The sequence below is a fragment of the Rhineura floridana genome, chromosome 2 (genome assembly GCF_030035675.1).
Source record: "Rhineura floridana isolate rRhiFlo1 chromosome 2, rRhiFlo1.hap2, whole genome shotgun sequence".
In the NCBI taxonomy this organism is placed as follows: Eukaryota; Metazoa; Chordata; class Lepidosauria; order Squamata; family Rhineuridae; genus Rhineura; species Rhineura floridana.
The window spans coordinates 182,960,025-182,978,137 of record NC_084481.1 but is presented as its reverse complement, the minus strand read 5'-3'; the positions used below and the strand labels follow the sequence as shown (position 1 = coordinate 182,978,137).

General features: G+C 40.5%; 1 protein-coding gene and 1 long non-coding RNA gene across 4 annotated transcripts in view; one reads left to right on the top strand and one right to left on the bottom strand.

Moving 5' to 3' along the window:
* The window catches only part of AP4S1 (adaptor related protein complex 4 subunit sigma 1), a 56,917-nt gene that overhangs the window by 36,805 nt on the left and 1,999 nt on the right, over positions 1–18,113 (bottom strand). The window contains exon 2 of one of the 3 annotated variants that reach the window (XM_061611588.1): positions 11,947–12,101. The exons of the other annotated variants lie outside the window; for them this stretch is intronic. The gene's annotated coding sequence lies outside the window, so the exon portion shown is untranslated. The remainder of the gene's footprint in view (positions 1–11,946; positions 12,102–18,113) is intronic. 3 annotated transcript variants of the gene reach the window in all.
* LOC133378383 (uncharacterized) lies at positions 3,333–4,294 on the top strand. The gene is made up of 3 exons (XR_009760991.1): positions 3,333–3,536; positions 3,649–3,878; positions 4,209–4,294. It is a non-coding gene; the product is annotated as an uncharacterized LOC133378383 (long non-coding RNA).

The following is an 18,113-nucleotide window of genomic DNA, read 5'->3' as shown; positions in this document are numbered from 1 at the left end:
AGGCACGAGGGAAGAGGTGAATAGGCAGGGGGAGCCTGCTAGCGTCTGACTCTGAGAGGAAAAAATGGATGCCGGAGGAAAAAGCCAGGGCAAGGACAACAACGGAGGAGAAAGAAGGCTGCAGCAGAATGGTGAAGAGCTGTGGAGGTGAGTGACGATGATTTGTGTGTGTGTGTGCCCCGGTGTGTGTGTTTTCGGCTGGAGTCTCTGGTTTTGGGGGGGGGCTCCGGCTCTCTGGCTACCACCCCTTACTCTCTGGACTCTCCGCTTCAATTTTTTAAAAAATTAAGTTTCTAGGTGGTCTAATTCCCGAGATATACACCAAAACGTAAACCCCCCCCTGCACAACTTTTTTTTAAACAGATCATGCTCTAGCTACAACTCCCATCAGCCCAATCCAGTGGCCATGCTGGCTGGGCTGATGGGAGTTGTAGTTTAAAGTAACTTTTCAAAGCTCTGGCTGCAACCCCGCCCTTTCATGATTGTGAGTAAAGTGCAGACTTGTGTTTGTGTTGTAAATCTCTCTCCCTCCAACCCTATTTTTAAAGAAATTAGGCAGGGTTTATCACAGTTTTTATTATGTAGGAAACTAATACTCATTTTTTAAAAAAATGAAGTTTATTTATTTATTTTTATTATTTTATTTATATCCCACCCTTCCTCCCAGTAGGAGCCCAGGGCAGCAAACAAAAGCACTAAAAACACTTTAAAAATCATAAAAACAGACTTTAAAATATATTAAAACATCTTTAAAAACATTTTTAAAAGCTTTAAAAACATTTTTTTTAAGAAAAAGTTTAAAAACATATTAAAAAGCAATGTCAACACAGACGCAGACTGGGATAAGCTCTCAACTTAAAGGACTTGTTAAAAGAACAAGTTCCTTATCACTTGAGGCTGCAGTTTTCCCTGGTTGAGTAAGCCCCATTGAATACATTGGGACTTGCTTCTGAGTAAACAAACATAGGATTGCACTATAAATATCTTTACAGGTTATATAAATAAACATATTTGATAGTCATGCTTATATAAATATTTTCATAGAATCATAGAATAGTAGAGTTGGAAGGGGCCTATAAGGCCATCAAGTCCAACCCCCTGCTCAATGCAGGAATCCAAATCAAAGCATTCCCGACAGATGGCTGTCCAGCTGCCTCTTGAATGCCTCCAGTGTCGGAGATCCCACTACCTCTCTAGTAATTAGTTCCATTGTTGTATGGCTCTAACAGTTAGGAAGCTTTTCCTGATGTCCAGTCGAAATCTGGCTTCTTGCAACTTGAGCCCATTATTCTGTGTCCTGCACTCTGGGATCATTGAGAAGAGATCCCAGCCCTTCTCTGTGTGGCAACCTTTCAAGTACTTGAAGAGTGCTATCATATCTCCCCTCAGTCTTCTCTTCTCCAGGTTAAATATGCCCAGTTCCTTCAGTCTCTCCTCATAGGGCGTTGTTTCCAGTCTCCTGATCATCCTTGTTGCCCTCTTTTGAACCTGTTCCAGTTTGTCTGCATCCTTCTTGAAGTGCAGAGACCAGAACTGGACACAGCACTCAAGATGAGGCCTAACCAGTGCTGAATAGAGGGGAACTAATACTTCACATGATTTGGAAACTATACTTCTGTTAATGCAGCCTGATATCACACTGTTGGCTCATATTCAGCTTGTGATCAACAACAATTCCAAGATCCTTCTTGCATGTCGTACTGCTGAGCCAAGTATCCCCCATCTTATAACTGTGCATTTGGTTCCTTTTTCCTAAGTGTAGAACTTTTACTTCCACCCAGTTTTGTCATGCTGTGTCCCTATAAGTATCCAATTGCATACTATGGTTGTACAATACTTCCTTTACATTTTAAGTATGCCTTGGGGTAGTCATGGTTCTCCATTGTTTTCATCCTGAGGGGCAGATAGGCTGAGAAATGGTGAGTAGCCCATGGTCACCCACTACACTTTATAGCTTATTTTCATTTTGAAAAATTAATTAAAACAATTTACATGCAGGCAAAATTTATTAAGCGGATTCACACAATATGTGTAAAGCACATCCAACTCGCATTTAAAGCGCATGACTTCCCCTAAAGAATTCTGGGAAGTGTCATTTCCCCCTCACAGTTATACTTCTCACCACTCTTAACAAACTGCAGTTCCCATGATTCTGTGGTGGGATTCATGTGCTTCAAATGGGTGTTGAATGTGCTTTAAAGGAATGGTGTGGATCTGCCCTAGGTATGATGTTCATTCAAGAGTGAATTGAAAAGAACAATTTTAAAAGATACTTCTTACTCTTACTCATTTTTCAGACCTCTTTCTGAAGTAAAGGGTCAAATCTGTAAAAACATTTGGAGCAGCCACATTAAAAGATAAGGGCAGGGTATTCCAGGCAGGGGGTTGCCAACCCTGCTTGGATATGGATGTCTTTGCAGAAGAACCCTAGTCAAGGTTTACCAACAGCACAGTCCAAACTATATCTACTTAGAAGTCAGTCCTGTTGAGTTCTATGGGGCTTAATCCCTTAGTAAGTGTGTTTAGAATTGCAGCCTTCAGGAGCCTCCATCTTTACTTCCCAAAGCTCCCATCTAACATCTCCACAACACTAGGCTCCTTTGTCTCTGCTGTGGCCTTCTGGTGACTGCCCTAGCCTGAAGGCACTTAACCCTTCTTGCTGAAAGCAAGTAGGCTAGATTAAATGTTCCCTACCCAGGCTCATATATATAAAATATAAACGGCATTTTGTCAAAAGTATTTTTGTCTACATTTTATACCTCATCCTTGGTTTTCCAAGCTTGGCATGGAATGCTTCTCATACAGAATTAATTTGAAATGCTGCATATTTATTATCATAATCATCATATTCAAAATAAAAAATATATGTACCGCCTTCAAGTTGATTCCAACTTATGGCGACCCTATGAATAGGGTTTTCATTAGGCTGAGAGGCAGTGACTGGCCCAAGGTCACTCAGTGAGCTTCATGGCTATGTGGGGATTTGAACCCTAGTCTCATTTTGTTCTCACAACAACCCTGTGAGATAGTAGGTTAGACTGGCCCAGGCAGGGTTATTTAGTGAGCAAAAATGATGCAAATAGGATCTCTTTTAATTGTGCTGTTGACCTGCTTACTTCCACTCTGACTGGGGCATCTTGCAGCATGGGGAAGAGATGGGGGCACATCACAGCTGAAGTTCACCCACATAGGAGCATTATCTCTTGTTTATTACAGAGACGCCTGTTGCAGGTTTTGCTGCTGAGAGCAGCAGTCAGTTAGTGCGGCCACTTGGGTCACAGCTTGTTGATCCTGAGGAGGCAAAACTAGAAAGTGAGGTTCAGAAAGGAGGCCCTGTGGAGGGCATGAAGCAGTGCCAGTTGCCCACAGCCACATCTGCAGAACAGCAAGTACCATGGTTTGGCTTTGAGAAAGCTTGTACATTTGTGAGCCAGAGTGGGAAAAATGTTGTTGTACGATGCAGTTACTGCCTTCCAAGGATCAAAAATCTGAGATCAGCTGTTTCCTCCTCATCCAATGTGAAGAAACATTTTGAGGTAAGCCTTTGTCATGTTGGTCCTCAAAGAGTGTCCATTGTCTATTTATGTTTAAATTGTGAAGTTCCTCTTCCATTTTTTCTTGGATTCATGCTTTGTTCTTCTTCCTCAGAGGGCACACCCTGAGAAGCTGAGAGCAATTGAAGAAGCAATAAAGGCAAGGAGACGTGGCCTTCCTGAACCAATGCATGAGACCCCTCCTCCCAAAATGCTGAAGCAGCAGCAGACAACCCTTGAGAGGTAGGGATCTGGCAGGGATCTGCTTCTTCTGGCAGCCTGCGTACACCCTCGCTTCAAACTAGATCGGCTGGAATCGTGTCAGGCCACCACCCATACCAACAAGTAAGAACATTAGGGAAGCCCTTTGGGTGGATTACTCCAAGGGAAATGTTGTCTCAAGGGAGGCATCAGAGGGCTTAAGGTGGTAGGCAGGGGCTGGGCCTTTTCTTCCTGGGGCTCCTCATCACAACCTTGGGTTGCTGCAGGTAATCCTTAAGGGTCTGCTGTGCTGCCCCATGAGTGTGGTGACTTGGTCACCTTCCTACCTTCCATGTCATCATCCACAGGCTCAGGCTGGACCCTGAACCAGGGGACATGACAAGCATCAGGAAATGAAGAGCAGATGATGGTTTCCTAACATATATGTGTTAACATATCCTCTCTCTTTCTTAGATACACAATGGAAGCCTTGTTGAAAGCTGAAATAAAGATGGGTGTACTTAATGAGGACAGTGATCAGTCTTCAGATAAAGACCAGGAAGGAGATGACTTAGAAGATGACTTCTTTAACTTTCTGCCCCAGGGCAAGAAGTCAGCAGTGGACACTGCTGAGGAGGAACTGGTGAGGTACCTGAGGTCTCCCAGCAGGGAAGTGTCATCACTCCATGGCTTTCCACATGTGCTGCGGTGTTTTTTGCAGCACAACACAGGCATGCCTTCAAGCGCCGCAGTAGAACGCCTGTTTAGTACTGGTGGCAACGTAATGACTGTAAAAAGACATTCCTTGTCCGACATGCTCTTTGAGCATCTTGTTCTTTTGAGACATAACAGAAACATATTATAAAATAAAAGCATTTCAAGTGTAAAATCTGATTTCAAGAGTTGGGGTATCTTCATTGCTTGGGGGGATGTGAGATTCTGTTATGCCATTATGTTAATCTTACGGATAAAATTTTTTATTCTACTACCCCCTGTGTGTGTGTGTTTATTTTTAATATTGTTTTAGGCTACTTAGATGTGCAGCAGCCAAGGCCAGCACCTTGTAGGAGTTTTTTTAAAAAAGTAACTGAAATGTAATTGTAGTGATTACTTTTGAGAAAAAGTAAAGTAATCAGTTACTTTCAGAGCAATTGTAATTGTAACGGTAATTACTACTTTTTTGGGCCAAGTAATTGCAACTGTAATTTATTACTTTTTAAAAGTAATCTTCCAAGCTCTGCAATCAACACAGTTGATCAGCTACAATTATAGGTGGTGGACAGAGGAAGAATGGCCAATCCACTTACACCCATATAATCATATTGGCTTCAAAGAGAGAATACCAAAGTACTGTTGACAGTACTTTTCCTACTGCATTTGCATTATACATAGTAAGTATAGCCACCACAGTCTGATACACTGCCAGCTCTACCCTGAGGTATTTTGTACTTTATCATTTGGTTAATGCTTGATTTTATTTATAGATGGACGCTGGATTTCCTCACGGGGAGCTTATTGCTATGAATCACTGCCAGTGTGTAAAATGATTATATTCTTCTTTTTATTTATAGATATGGGCATAAGTCTTTGTGCCGAAAGCAAAACTCATTCTTAATTATAGAGGTACTTAAGAAGGTATTAAGGTATTTACAGATCACAGGAGGACCTCTTTCCTCAATAGCTGACAACAGCTTTCACCCCCAAGTCAGAAGAGTACTCCTAGAATCTCACAAACTGGCTTGTGGTGATTGCTAATGGATTTAGATATGACACCTCTGTGAGGAGACAAAGGGTAATTGATAGGTGAAGCATTTTAAAGCCTTCAGGATAGAGCAGAGGTTCTCCAGATGTGGTCTGCTAGCTCCATTTGGGTAGCCTGTGGAAAGGTTGGAGAACATACCTGTGCTTGATCTACTTTTTATATGACAAATTAAGAAACAGGCTAACAACTCAGGGACCTGTGTGCTGTGATTTCTGTATAAAGGCACTAGTCCAGTCCACTAACTTTTCTCTAAAAATATACTAGTTAAAGGCAATACCACAGTTATTAAAATGTGATGTGAGTTACGTATCTGCTTTGATTTGTAGAATTACAGGGAGCTTATTAAGTGGTTCACTGAAAACTGCAATTTTCAAGTGGTCCACAAGGGGAAAAAGTGTGAAAACCACTGGGATAGAGCACAAGATAAATGTAAATAAGAGGGTTGTCAGGTCTCTGGTTTTCACCCAGAGACTCCAGATTTTTGAGGACCTCTCTGGGTCTCCAGGTGAGTCACCCCAATCTTTGGACTCTCAGCTTTCATTTAAAAAATTATAAGTTTTTAGGTGGTCTGGTTCAAGTGATATACACGAAAACATCAGCCCCCCACCAACTTATGTTAAATGAGACCGTAGCTGGCTGATCTAACCTCCCCTTTCAGGTTTGAAGCTGATAAGTGAAGTCAGGGTTGTGATTGACAAGGGATTTCTTGATATCCAGGCAATTGACTCTATTATAATATTTGTAATAAAACATAACATGACAAAGATTCCTGACAGCTCTCATCACAAGCGCTTTCTTCCAATAAGAGTCTGCTTAAACTGACCTTCCATTAATGCTGTTCTTGACAGAGAATTACAGCACAACAGTATAAAAGCTTTCTGAAGTTTTAGGAAGAGCAAGAATGTTGAAATACTTGCTCATCTGATAACATTTTCAGTTATTCAAACCCAAATATACTGGAGTTCCAAAAGAAGCCTTCAGCTCTTGAAAATCCATATCCTAAATTCTTTGTTTGATACATGCTTTAGCTTTCTCATGACGAAAAGCAGTGAGAAAACCCCGGAAACTGAAAACAAAAATAACTAAATATGTATTCTATGCAGAATATTTTTTTTCCAGAAGCTCATGAAAGAACTGTAAATATTGAATCAACCAGCTGGGTATATTTCCGATAATGGATACAAAATCAGTAATTGATAACAATGCCCCATGCAACTACATGGAGGGAACTCAAATCTGCCTCAAAATTTAGAACTGTACTCTCTACAGATTTATGGGTTTCAAAAAGATTTCTAAAAAAACCCTCTCCCTGTACTGTCTCTACTGTACTGTATATGATCACCGCCTAAAGATCGCCAATGCCATATACAATAGGTCACCTCCACCACTGCTATACTAATTTTCTGTTTCATTTGCAGGGATATCTTTTCATAAGAGGAGCATTAAGAACACAAGAAGAGCCCTTCTGGATCAGAGCAAAGGCACTTCTAGTCCAGTATCCTGTACGCACAGTGGCCAACCAGATGTCTATGAGACGCTTGCAAGCAGGACTTGAGTGCAACAGCACTCTTTCAAAAATATGATTCCCTGCCTACAACCTGCATTTACTTGAGAGACTGCCGTATTGCTTATATCAAGGGTTGCCAATTTGTTTTGACCAGAGGGCATATTTCAAATTTTGAGAGTTCTGGGGCACCAGTCATAAAATGGCTGCCATATCATAACAAAAAATTAGAGAGTAGTCATGTTCAAGCTTTTCCCACAATTGTCTTTAAATGCTAGACAAAGTTTGACCTGTTGAATGTCCACATGCCATACAGCAGTTAAGGCAAAAGAACCCTGTTTTTCCCCAATGTCAGGCCTAAACCAAAGCCTAGGCTGTCAAACTTACCTGGCAGTAAGCCCCGTTAACACAAAGAGAATTACTTCTGAGTAGGCATGTATACCATTGTACTGCCAAGTTAACTATACAGTGAATTCTTGATGAGTCCCTGGTCCTTAGCTCCTGCAAAGCATGCCTAAGCTTCTTTGCAAAGTTTTCACATTTGCCTTTTGGGGGAAAGGGGGATTCTTTAACATTCACCCACACTTATTGTGTAGTATTGTTTGGAAAAAACAATTTCTAGGCACTATCTGATCTCAGCTGAACCCAGCGCAGAAAAGATGCATCCTCGTTACTAGGGTAAAAGGAAGGGTAAACTACGGAGGTTCCAGGAACTAGGGAAAAAAAGACAGAAGCAGGAAAAATGCACTAAAAGGGAGGGCAAAACAGCAGCTCTGTAGGAATCCAGAGATTCCTATCGCCTGGTGTCCAAATAACTCACTTATCAATCACAGCTCTGACTTCACCCATTGGTTAGTAACAGTGACAGGCAGGAGCACCCAGGGTGGCTCATTTCACAGAAACTGCTTAGAAGGGTACCTGCACATTTTGCTCCATACTTTTCTTTCTAGGAGGACTTGAGATTGACTTTAAAAAAAAATGAAGGCCTTCACAGACACCATGGCTTTGCAGGTTGGCGACCCCTGCCTTATATACCCAGTAGGTTACTTTGTTCTGCAGGAGAATTCTCCTTCATGTCCCAAAAATATCAGAACCCCACTCCACTCTAACTTGGAATGGGGCTTTCAATGTGGCTGCTTCTGTTCTGTGAAACAATATTCCTGTCAATATACGATAGGCACCTACAAACTGTATTTTCCAGAAACAACTGAAGACACTTTTGTTTCAACAAGCTTTCCAGCTGGATGAAAAGGAGAATTAAAAAATGAATATATATCTTCAGTTATTTTTGAAGTGTTTTTAAAATGATTCTAGCTGTTTTTTTATTATAGTTTGTAAATCGCCTTGGCACACATATTAAATAATAAAATAAATAACTGCACAAAGGGATCATGAGGTCATATCTATCCGCTGTTGTTAATTCAAAACATTTGGAATTGACAGATATAGGTAGAGCTTAACTTGAAATGTTTAGCTGAATCTTTGATCTGTGCTGCTGGTGGGGGTTAGGGTTCTGCATATGACCCTAAAACAGGGCTTGTTAGGGAAGACCAGGGCTGGAAATATATCTGTTGGATCCAAAGCCAACCTTTTTCCTAGTGAAGGGCCTGATCTGAGCCCCTGTGCTATGCCAGCCTGGAGGCAGTGCAGGAAAAATAGGGGGGAAACTCCCCCACCTTTGCTCCTGGCTGCTCCAAGCCCCATTCAGTTAGAATTACTCTGCAAAATGTATTTTGCACAACCAGGTTGACCAAGGAGCATGTGAAGTGAAAATAGAGAAGCGCATGTCTGAGCAGGAGCGACCTGCTTTTCCCTCAGCAATTACTGGGAAACATCTTCCAGGCCAGAGAGCATTACTTCCAGACAGATTTTCAGCCCCAATATCTTACTTTTGAATGAAGCACTTCATGCATTGCCTCTGAATGCAAACGTTGTGGCTCTTGCTATTATAGTTTTTAGCTACAGGTAGACCTTATCCTCCACATATTTACCTAATCTTTTTCAATGCTACTAATGCTAATATTGATTGCAACATTATATGGAAATGAATTCTAACAATTAATTATGTGTTGTGTAAGTACTTCCTTTTGTTTGTTTGAAACCACCTGTCAGTTTGAATTAATTACTGGGTGGTTTTTAACTCTGAGACAGTTCTGTTTCTCTTTTCACTCTATGCCCTAGGTGATATTATGAACCTTTTTTATGTCCCCACTCAAATTTCCTCAATTATATACATGTATAATATTTATTAGCAGTAGCAAGACGTATTGGGGGTAGGAACAGTGCTTGTCTACTCTTCCATAAAATTACAGGATGTCTATAAAAAGCATAATTTTTCTGATGTATCCTCAGGTTGTGTGATTTCAATTGAAGAATGGGACTTTTCAAAATGAAAAGTAATCATCAGCACAAACCCAAAATGATGCTCCAAAAGCTTTTAGCCTATAGAATTAGAGAATGGAGAGAACATAATTCATCCCTTTAAAATCATAGTTATAAGAATAAATTGTAATTAACCAACTCCAAATTGGGATTGTAGAGTGTAGTCCTCAGAAATATTCGGGTGGAAATGATTAACAGTGCATGTATGTGATGAGACAATCATCCAAACCTTACTTTATGGCTGATATCAATTATAATTATTGAATTTAATTATGGTTCTTGTTTATGCTGTTGAGAAGATGCAGTCACAGAGGAGTGACACACTCCACATTAGCCATGTTAACCTATAGAGCCCAACAAGAATGCTGCTCCCCATATAGACTGTCCCAAACCCTAAGATTGGCAGAGGAGTCTCTCCTCGTGGTCCTGCCAATAAGCACTGCTTGTTGTGTTGACCCCAAAAGATAATATTCTCTGTTGTGGATTCTCACCTTTGGAATTCCTTCCCCCCAACGTTAATGCTTTTTTGCATATGGTGAAAAACCATCTATATTCAGAAGACTCTGGGTTGACTGGGTGAGTCCAGAGAGTGATTAATGCTTCACTAGAGAAGGGTAGGATACCACCCACCTTGAAGAAGGTGGTGGTGCATCCCCTCCCTAAGAAGTCATCCTTGGACCCAGAAGTGTTAAATTATTATCGCCCAGTGGCAAATATCCCTTTTTTGGGCAAGGTGCTCAAGAAGGTAGTGGTGGTCCAACTTCAGGCATGCTTGGAGGAGACCGAATATCTGGATCCATTTCAGTCTGGCTTTAGGCCCAGTCATGGCACTGAAACGGCCTTGGTCACCCTAGTCGATGACATTTGTCCAGGAGAGAGCTTTCTCTGTGGCAGCCCCTAAATTGTGGAATTCCGCTCCTACAGAGATGCATCTGGCACCTTTGCTATACTGTATAGTTTTCAGTGAATGCTGAAGTCACATCTCTTTACTGTGGCCTTCGGCTCTTGAGATGTATGTTTTCAGAACCTACCCTATTCTTGTGACTGAAATGTGTTTAAATTTGTTTAATATTGTATTTTAGATTTTATAACCTGCCCTGGGACCTATAGGTGAAGGGGGGGGAAATAAATAATAATAATGAAACTCACCCCCCCCCAAATCTGGATCTCCATGTGCTGTTGTTAAATGGATTGAAACTGTGTTATTTTTAAATTGTATTTTATGCTGTTTTATCAATGTTTTTATATGGAAACAACTTTGGAATATTTATGATAAAAGCAGTATACAAAAACCTGTCACAAACAAATAATCAAGCAAACATCAAAAGATAAATAGTTGCCATCTGACATTGCCATTCTCTGTTCACTCACTTTGTACAGAGAATCTAGAAAACACTGTCGCAACCAATTGCATTCCAGTGTTTTTGGCTGTTTTCAGTTTTTAAAAAACTGATTTGTGATTGTAAAATGCAAATTTAAAATGCATTTGCAATGCTAACCTCTACAGAGTGAACTAGAAAATGCTACTTTAGGCTTTTTAGGGATACGGTGCCTTTAATTAGTAAGTTCCTCCCTGTAGCTGATGCTTTTATAGCTTCCTATTCAGCGTAGCAGTAGCATGACTGATGAACAGCCTTAGTTGCATTTTAACTATTACTGTTCCAGAGGGGAGCATTCATCACTAATTTCCTCTCATTTTTAAATGGCACAATAATGGCATTTCACACTTAAAAATATATAATAGACAAAGAAGAAAAAAATTAGCAATTAAAACCCTTCCTCCAGCAACAGAAACTGAACAACTCTGAGGCAATCAAGAGGTAAATCATCACTGCTGAATGGAAAGAAATAAAGGGGGTTAATTAATAGCTTCTCCCTTGATTAACATTGCAGGAGACCTTGGCTAAATGGAACATGTCTTAATAAACACTATAGAAGGATCTTGACCATGGGGACAAGCACTGCTGATATCACAGTGGCTATGTTAAGTGCTATATGGAACCATTGTTGTAATTCTGTTTCCAGCTGACTGAAGAAAACCAATGCACCTTAGTGTGGAAGCAACTGGCACAAATAAACCACCTAAACTGAGGAAGTACTTTTTATAGCAAGCCACGCACCCTCAGTTCTTGTTGAATTCCACAGTATCAATTTATTAATGAGTTCCCATTTGGTGGCTTCAGTGGGTTGTATTCAATACAGCACTAATGTGAACGTTTCATTAGCACAAGGATTTTTCCTTGTGCAACAGAACATCCCCCCCATGTGCTCCCTAAATCTGCTCTGGGGCTTGTCCCCCCAACCCTTCCAAGTAGATATGAAGGCAGTAGAGGGAGGAAATCTGTATAGCAATTTTAAAGTAGATACAGAGCATCTAGTAGACTGAAATACTTCTCCCCGATTTATATAACATTTTTAATGTCTGATTTGAGTCCATTTATCCTCCTGTATAAAAGCTGAGTTGTTCAGCCCATATAAATAGCAAAAGGTCATTATTAGGAGATGATAGAATATATCAAAGAAGAAGTAGTGCAGGAGAGCATGTCCTTAATGGACTGGCTGACCTTGCTTATAGTGTTGCTCAAGTAGGTATGGGGCAGAATTGGCACTGGCATTTGTTGTAGGAGCTAATTTCTGGCTTTTTATCTTTGTTTGGTGCTGCGAGTAGCTCTCTCAAGTTGTTGGTGGTAGAAGGTATCTTCTATAAGCAAGGACAGGCCTATAAGAGAGAAGAATAATTTTCCAGGATGACTTATGGCTTTGATAACATACTCAAGAAATTTTAGCTGAGAGCTCTAGGTGGCAAATGTAGGTGACTTGAAGGTTCCTGTCTAATTTTTTTTTTTACTTTCCAATAAGAGTGTTTAGTTATAAGGAAAGCTAATGAAAATCTTGCAGACATCTGTCCCTTAGACATTAATGGCTATAGACCACAGGTGGGCAACTTGTGACCTGGGAGTTGACCTAATTTTGTGCAGGTTCCTGATGCCTTCTGAATCTGCCCCATTATTCCCACTGAAGTTCCTCCTTTCCTGCACATTTCTTACTTTTCTTGGCTTTTTAAAGCATTTCCTCCTCTTTCTATATAGTTTCAGAACTGGCAGGGGTAATATTTTGATAAAAATAAATAATTAAAAAAACTTTCCCCTGATTTTATGGTTTGAGGAAAAGATTTTTTCCCCTCAGATGGATGAGGACAAATTTGTAGACTTGTGCAAATTAAGCCAGAAGTATCATTAGAAGCTAAAATGATGAAACTGAGGTTATCATACTTTCGACACATCATGAGAAGACATGATTCACTAGAAAAGATAATAATGCTGGGAAAAACAGAAGGGAGTAGAAAAAGAGGAAGGCCAAACAAGAGATGGATTGATTCCATAAAGGAAGCCACAGACCTGAACTTACAAGATCTGAAGAGGGTGATTTATACAGATGCTCTTAGGGGTCGCTGATTCATAGGGTCGCCATAAGTCGTAGTCGACTTAGAGGCACATAACAACAACAGCACACTAAAGTCAGAAAGCAATATTCTTTTTCAGAACAGTACCTGCATTGGTCTATTGAACTAAAATAAATAAATAATTCCTCTATATGCTTATTTATTTATTTTATTTATTTATTGCACTTGTATACCGCCCCATAGCCGAAGCTCTCTGGGTTGTTTACAGCAATCGAAAACATTAAAACAAACACACAATTTAAAAACATATTTTAAAAACAATTTAAAACACAATTTTAAAATTCAAAACAATATAAAAACAATTTAAAAATACATGCTAAAATGCCTGGGAGAAGAGGAAAGTCTTGACCTGGCACCGAAAAGATAACAGTGTTGGCGCCAGGCACACCTCGTCAGACAGATCATTCCATAATTTGGGGGCCACCACTGAGAAGGCCCTCTCCCTTGTTGCCACCCTCCGAGCTTCCCTTGGAGTAGGCACCTGGAGGAGGGCCTTTGATCTTGAACGTAGTGTACAGGTGGGTTCATATCGGGAGAGGTACCATCAGGTATTGTGGTCCCAAGCTGTGTAAGGCTTTATAGGTCAAAACCAGCACCTTGAATTGAGCTCAGAAACATACAGGCAGCCAATGCAAGCGGGCCAGAATAGGTTTTATATGTTTGGACCGTCTGGTCCCTGTTACCAATCTGGCTGCTGCATTTTGCACAGCTGTAGTTTCCAAACCGTCTTCAAAGGCAGCCCCACGTAGAGTGCATTGCAGTAATCTAATTTGAGAATATACTCATCAAACCCAACAGGGTTTACTTCTAAATAAGAACAGCCCTGCTGGATCAGACGAAGAACCCATCTAGTTCAGCACCCTGTTCTCGTAAGTGGCGAACCAGGTACCTCTAGAAAGCCACAAACAAGCCATCGCTCTCCTCGCTTGTGATTTCCACCAACTGGTATACAGACAGGCACTCTCTATGACAGTAGACCCGAATAAGACTGGGAATTCTAATCCAAAGAAGTTGAAACAGGGTGGTCTTTATTCCAGATTAGTTCATCCAGAACACTTGTGCTTGCCCTACCAGCGGCATTCAGCCAACAGATAAAAGGTTGCCTACCCCTATAGCTAATGGTTTCATGACTGTAGCCTTAAAAGCCCAGCTGCTTTGCAGCAAGAAAGCATTCCTTTTCAATGGGACTTGCTCATTATTACCTGCTTAGGGTTCGGATAGAACATGTTATTGCAACAGCAACTTTATTTAAAAGAAACCTACTTTGAAGTATGTATGCCAGCACAAGGCTCCTGTATTTTAATTTCATACCATCAATTTATGTCCTGTTTACATTGTATGTGTAAAATGCTCCTATATATAGCATATTTGTTAGGCTGCTCCTTTTTAAGGATATGTCTGGCAAAGATGACCGAGTACTTTACCGAAGGCTAAAGAAGGCATGTTCCCTATGGCTCTGACTAACCTTGTTTTAAACATCCCCATGATGGAGTTTCTACAGTATCCCTTGAGGGATCACTCAGAAAACTTCCCCTCTTTATGCACAGATTAGTCTCTCTTAATTTAATCCCATACTCATAGTAGTAATTTGACACTGGCTTGCTGACTGCATGCACTCTGGTTTCTATTTGCTGTCTTGCTACTTTGGGTGACAGGGTAATAATAACAACACCAGTGGCAAAATCAGAGCGTGCTTCATGTCCTGGGGGAGGGAGGGTGTGTTGTGCATGTGGTGGGAGAAATAGCCTGCAGCTGACTCTTTGGGGTGGACATGTGAGGAATGCAACTGCAATGCCAAGAATTTTTTGCTGGCACAGTTCATCATAGGGGAGACCATTTTAAATTAGCTGAAGGAGCAGCAAACAGTAGCAGCCTACTGAAAAACTATAAACCAGGGAGAGAAATTAGTATTAGGCAAGAGACTGTTGAATGGGCAGGGACTGGCACATGGAATGTACTGCTTTTTAATCTTTTAAAAATATACTACCAGTGAAAGACACTGTTTTCACAAAATGGGTCATAACCTTATTCCTTCCATGTCTTCCTCTCACAGAGGAGTGGGATAAAGAAGGGCCATACTTTGTGCTCTTTAGTCAAATGCCAGTTTAGACATTCAGGAGGAGTGGGTGGTTCATTACCAGGTATTATTGTCATTGTCTAAAGTACTAGGCAATAAACATTTCCCTGGAAGTAGAACATTTAACCTAGAAAGATTTTCTCCTAAAAAAAGGGAAATGTTCTTTGCACATGCAAGGACAACTGCTGCATTTGTATCTTCTTCACATGCTCCAGGCAGTTCCTGAGCTAAATAAAACCTTGACTACAACTATCAATAATTTCCCCTCTAGGATGCACATCTTAACGTGGTGAGGGGGTTCAAGAGTGTTGAAGAAGCTGAGAGCAAAGCCGTCAGGAGGCTAGACCAAGAGGCTAGACTCCTAGCAGGGCCACCCAAGGCGGAATGGTCAAAGCTGAGACACCAGACTAAGATGCATCCAAACTCAGAGGAAGGCAATGGTAAACCACCTCTGAATATCTCTTACCACGAAAACCATATGAACAGAGTATCCAACATGCAACATGAGATAGTGCTGGAAGATGAGACCCCCAGGTCAGAAGGCACTCACCGAGCTACTGGGGAAGAACAAAGGACAAGTACAAATAGCGCTGTGACTAATGATGCAGCTGGGTCAAAGCCGAAAGGAAGCCCAGAGGCTGATGCGCACAGATGCGAAAGGAGAGTCCGGAGTTGTACGACGCACACAATAGGAACATGGAATGTGAGAAGCATGAACCAGGGAAAGTTAGAAATTGTCAAGAAATGGAACATATCAACATTACAATACTTGGTGAGCGAACTAAAATGGACGGGAATGGGACATTTTCAATCAGGCAACTACAAAATATTTTATGCAGGAAATGAGAAATTAAGAAGAAATGGGGTTGCTTTAATAGCGAGAAGTGATGTAGGAAGAGCAAATAGGAACTGCAACGCAAGGTCTGAGTGAGTTAAATCAATCAGATTAAATGGGAAACCTATTAACATAACCATCATCCAAGTCTATGCTCTGACGGCAAACGCAGAAGAAGAGGAATTGGAGAGATTTTATGTAGAAGTACAGGAAGAAATTGATCACCCACCAAAACAAGATATCTTGATAATCTTGGGGGACTGGAATGCAAAAGTAGGGAACAGAGAAGAACTAGGAATTGTGGGGAAATGGGGCCTAGGAGACAGAAATGAAGCAGGAGAAAGACATTGAATTCTGTGAAGCCAATAATTTGTTTCTTGCAAACACATTTTTTGAGCAACCGAAGAGACGACTGTACACATGGACATCACCAAATGGTCAATATAGAAATCAAATTGATTATATAATTGGTAGCAGAAGATGGAGAAGTTCCGTACTTTCTGCAAAAACAAGATCAGGAGCAGACTGTGGTACAGATCATGAACTGGCCGTATAAAAAATCAGAGTAAAGCTAAAGAAGAACAACAAAACAATCATAATGTCAAAATACAATTTAAATAACATCCCAGAAGAATATAAAGATCAAATAAGTTACAGGTTTGAGGCTTTAAACTTACTTGACAGAGAACCAGAAGAACTATGGAATGAAGTCAGAGACGTTATCAGGGAAGAATGCAAAAAGACAATACCTCTAGTTAAAAAGAGAGAAAGACCGCAATGGATGACTGAAGAAACTCTTCAAATGGATAAAGAGAGAAGGAAAGCAAAAGGAGACAGAAACACAGTCAGAACCCTAAATGCAACAATACTGTGACTAGTACACAGGGACAAAGAGAACTATTACAATAGTTACTGTATAGAAATAGAAGAGGACAACAAAAAGGGTAGAACAAGAGCCTTGTTCCAAAAGGTTAGAGAGAGGGAAGTTTAAACCAAGAGCAGGGATGCTGAATAATCAAGAGGGGAACACACTGACTGACCGAGATGAAATAAAAGGAAGATGGAAGCAATACATTGAAGAACTCTATAAAAGAGATGCAAGGATGACAGATTCATTCACGGAGGAACCGTATGATAAAGAAACAGAAATTTTAGAATGCGATGTGAAAGCTGCTCTTAAAATACTTGGGAGTTGCTACAAGCTACCGAGACTGAATCTGTCCAAATTTTGACAAAAATCTGTCAAGAAATATGGAAAACTGAACAATGGCGCACAGACTGGAAGCGTTCCATATACATCCCAATTCCAAAGAAAGGGGATCCCAGGGAATGCAGTAATTATCTAACGATTGCCTTAATATCTCATGCAAGTAAAGTAATGATCAAGATTCTACAACAAAGGCTCTTACCATATATGGAGCGAGAAATGCCAGACGTCCAAGCTGGATTTAGAAAGGGAAGAGGCACCAGAGATCATATCGCAAACATACATTGGATAATGGAATGGAGCAAGGAATTTCAGAAGAAAATAATCCTCTGCTTTATAGATTACAGCAAAGCCTTTGACTGTGTAGATCATGAAAAACTATGGAATGCTTTAAAAGAAATGGGGGTGCCACAGCATCCGATTGTCCTGATGCGCAACCTCGACAAGAGGCTACTGTAAGGACAGAATATGGAGAAACAGATTGGTTCCCCATTGGAAAGGGTCTGAGACAGGGGTGTGTTTTATCACCCTATTTATTTAATCTATATGCATAACATATCATACGAAAAGTGGCATTGGACGAAGATGAAGGAGGTGTGAAAATTGGTGGGAGAAATATAAATAATTTAAGATATGCAGACAATACCATACTACTAGCAGAAACCAGTCATGATTTCAAATGAATGCTGATGAAAGTTAGAGGAAAGCACAAAAGCAGGACTACAGCTGAACGTCAAAAAGACTGAAGTAATGACAACAGAAGATTTATGTAACTTTACAGTTGACAATGAGGACATTGCACTTGTCAAGGATTATCAATACCTTGGCACAGTCATTAACCAAAATAGAGACCATAGTCAAGAAATCAGAAGACGGCTAGGACTGGGGAGGGCAGCTGTGAGAGAACTAGAAAAGGTCCTCAAATGCAAAGATGTCTCACTGAACACCAAAGTCAGGATAATTCAGACCATGGTATTTCCGATCTCTATGTATGGATGTGAAAGTTGGACAGTGAAAAAAGCTGATAAGAGAAAAATCAACTCATTTGAAATGTGGTGTTGGAGGAGAGTTTTGCGGATACTATGGATTGCGAAAAAGACCAATAATTGGGTGTTAGAACAAATTAAATCAGAACTATCACTAGAAGCT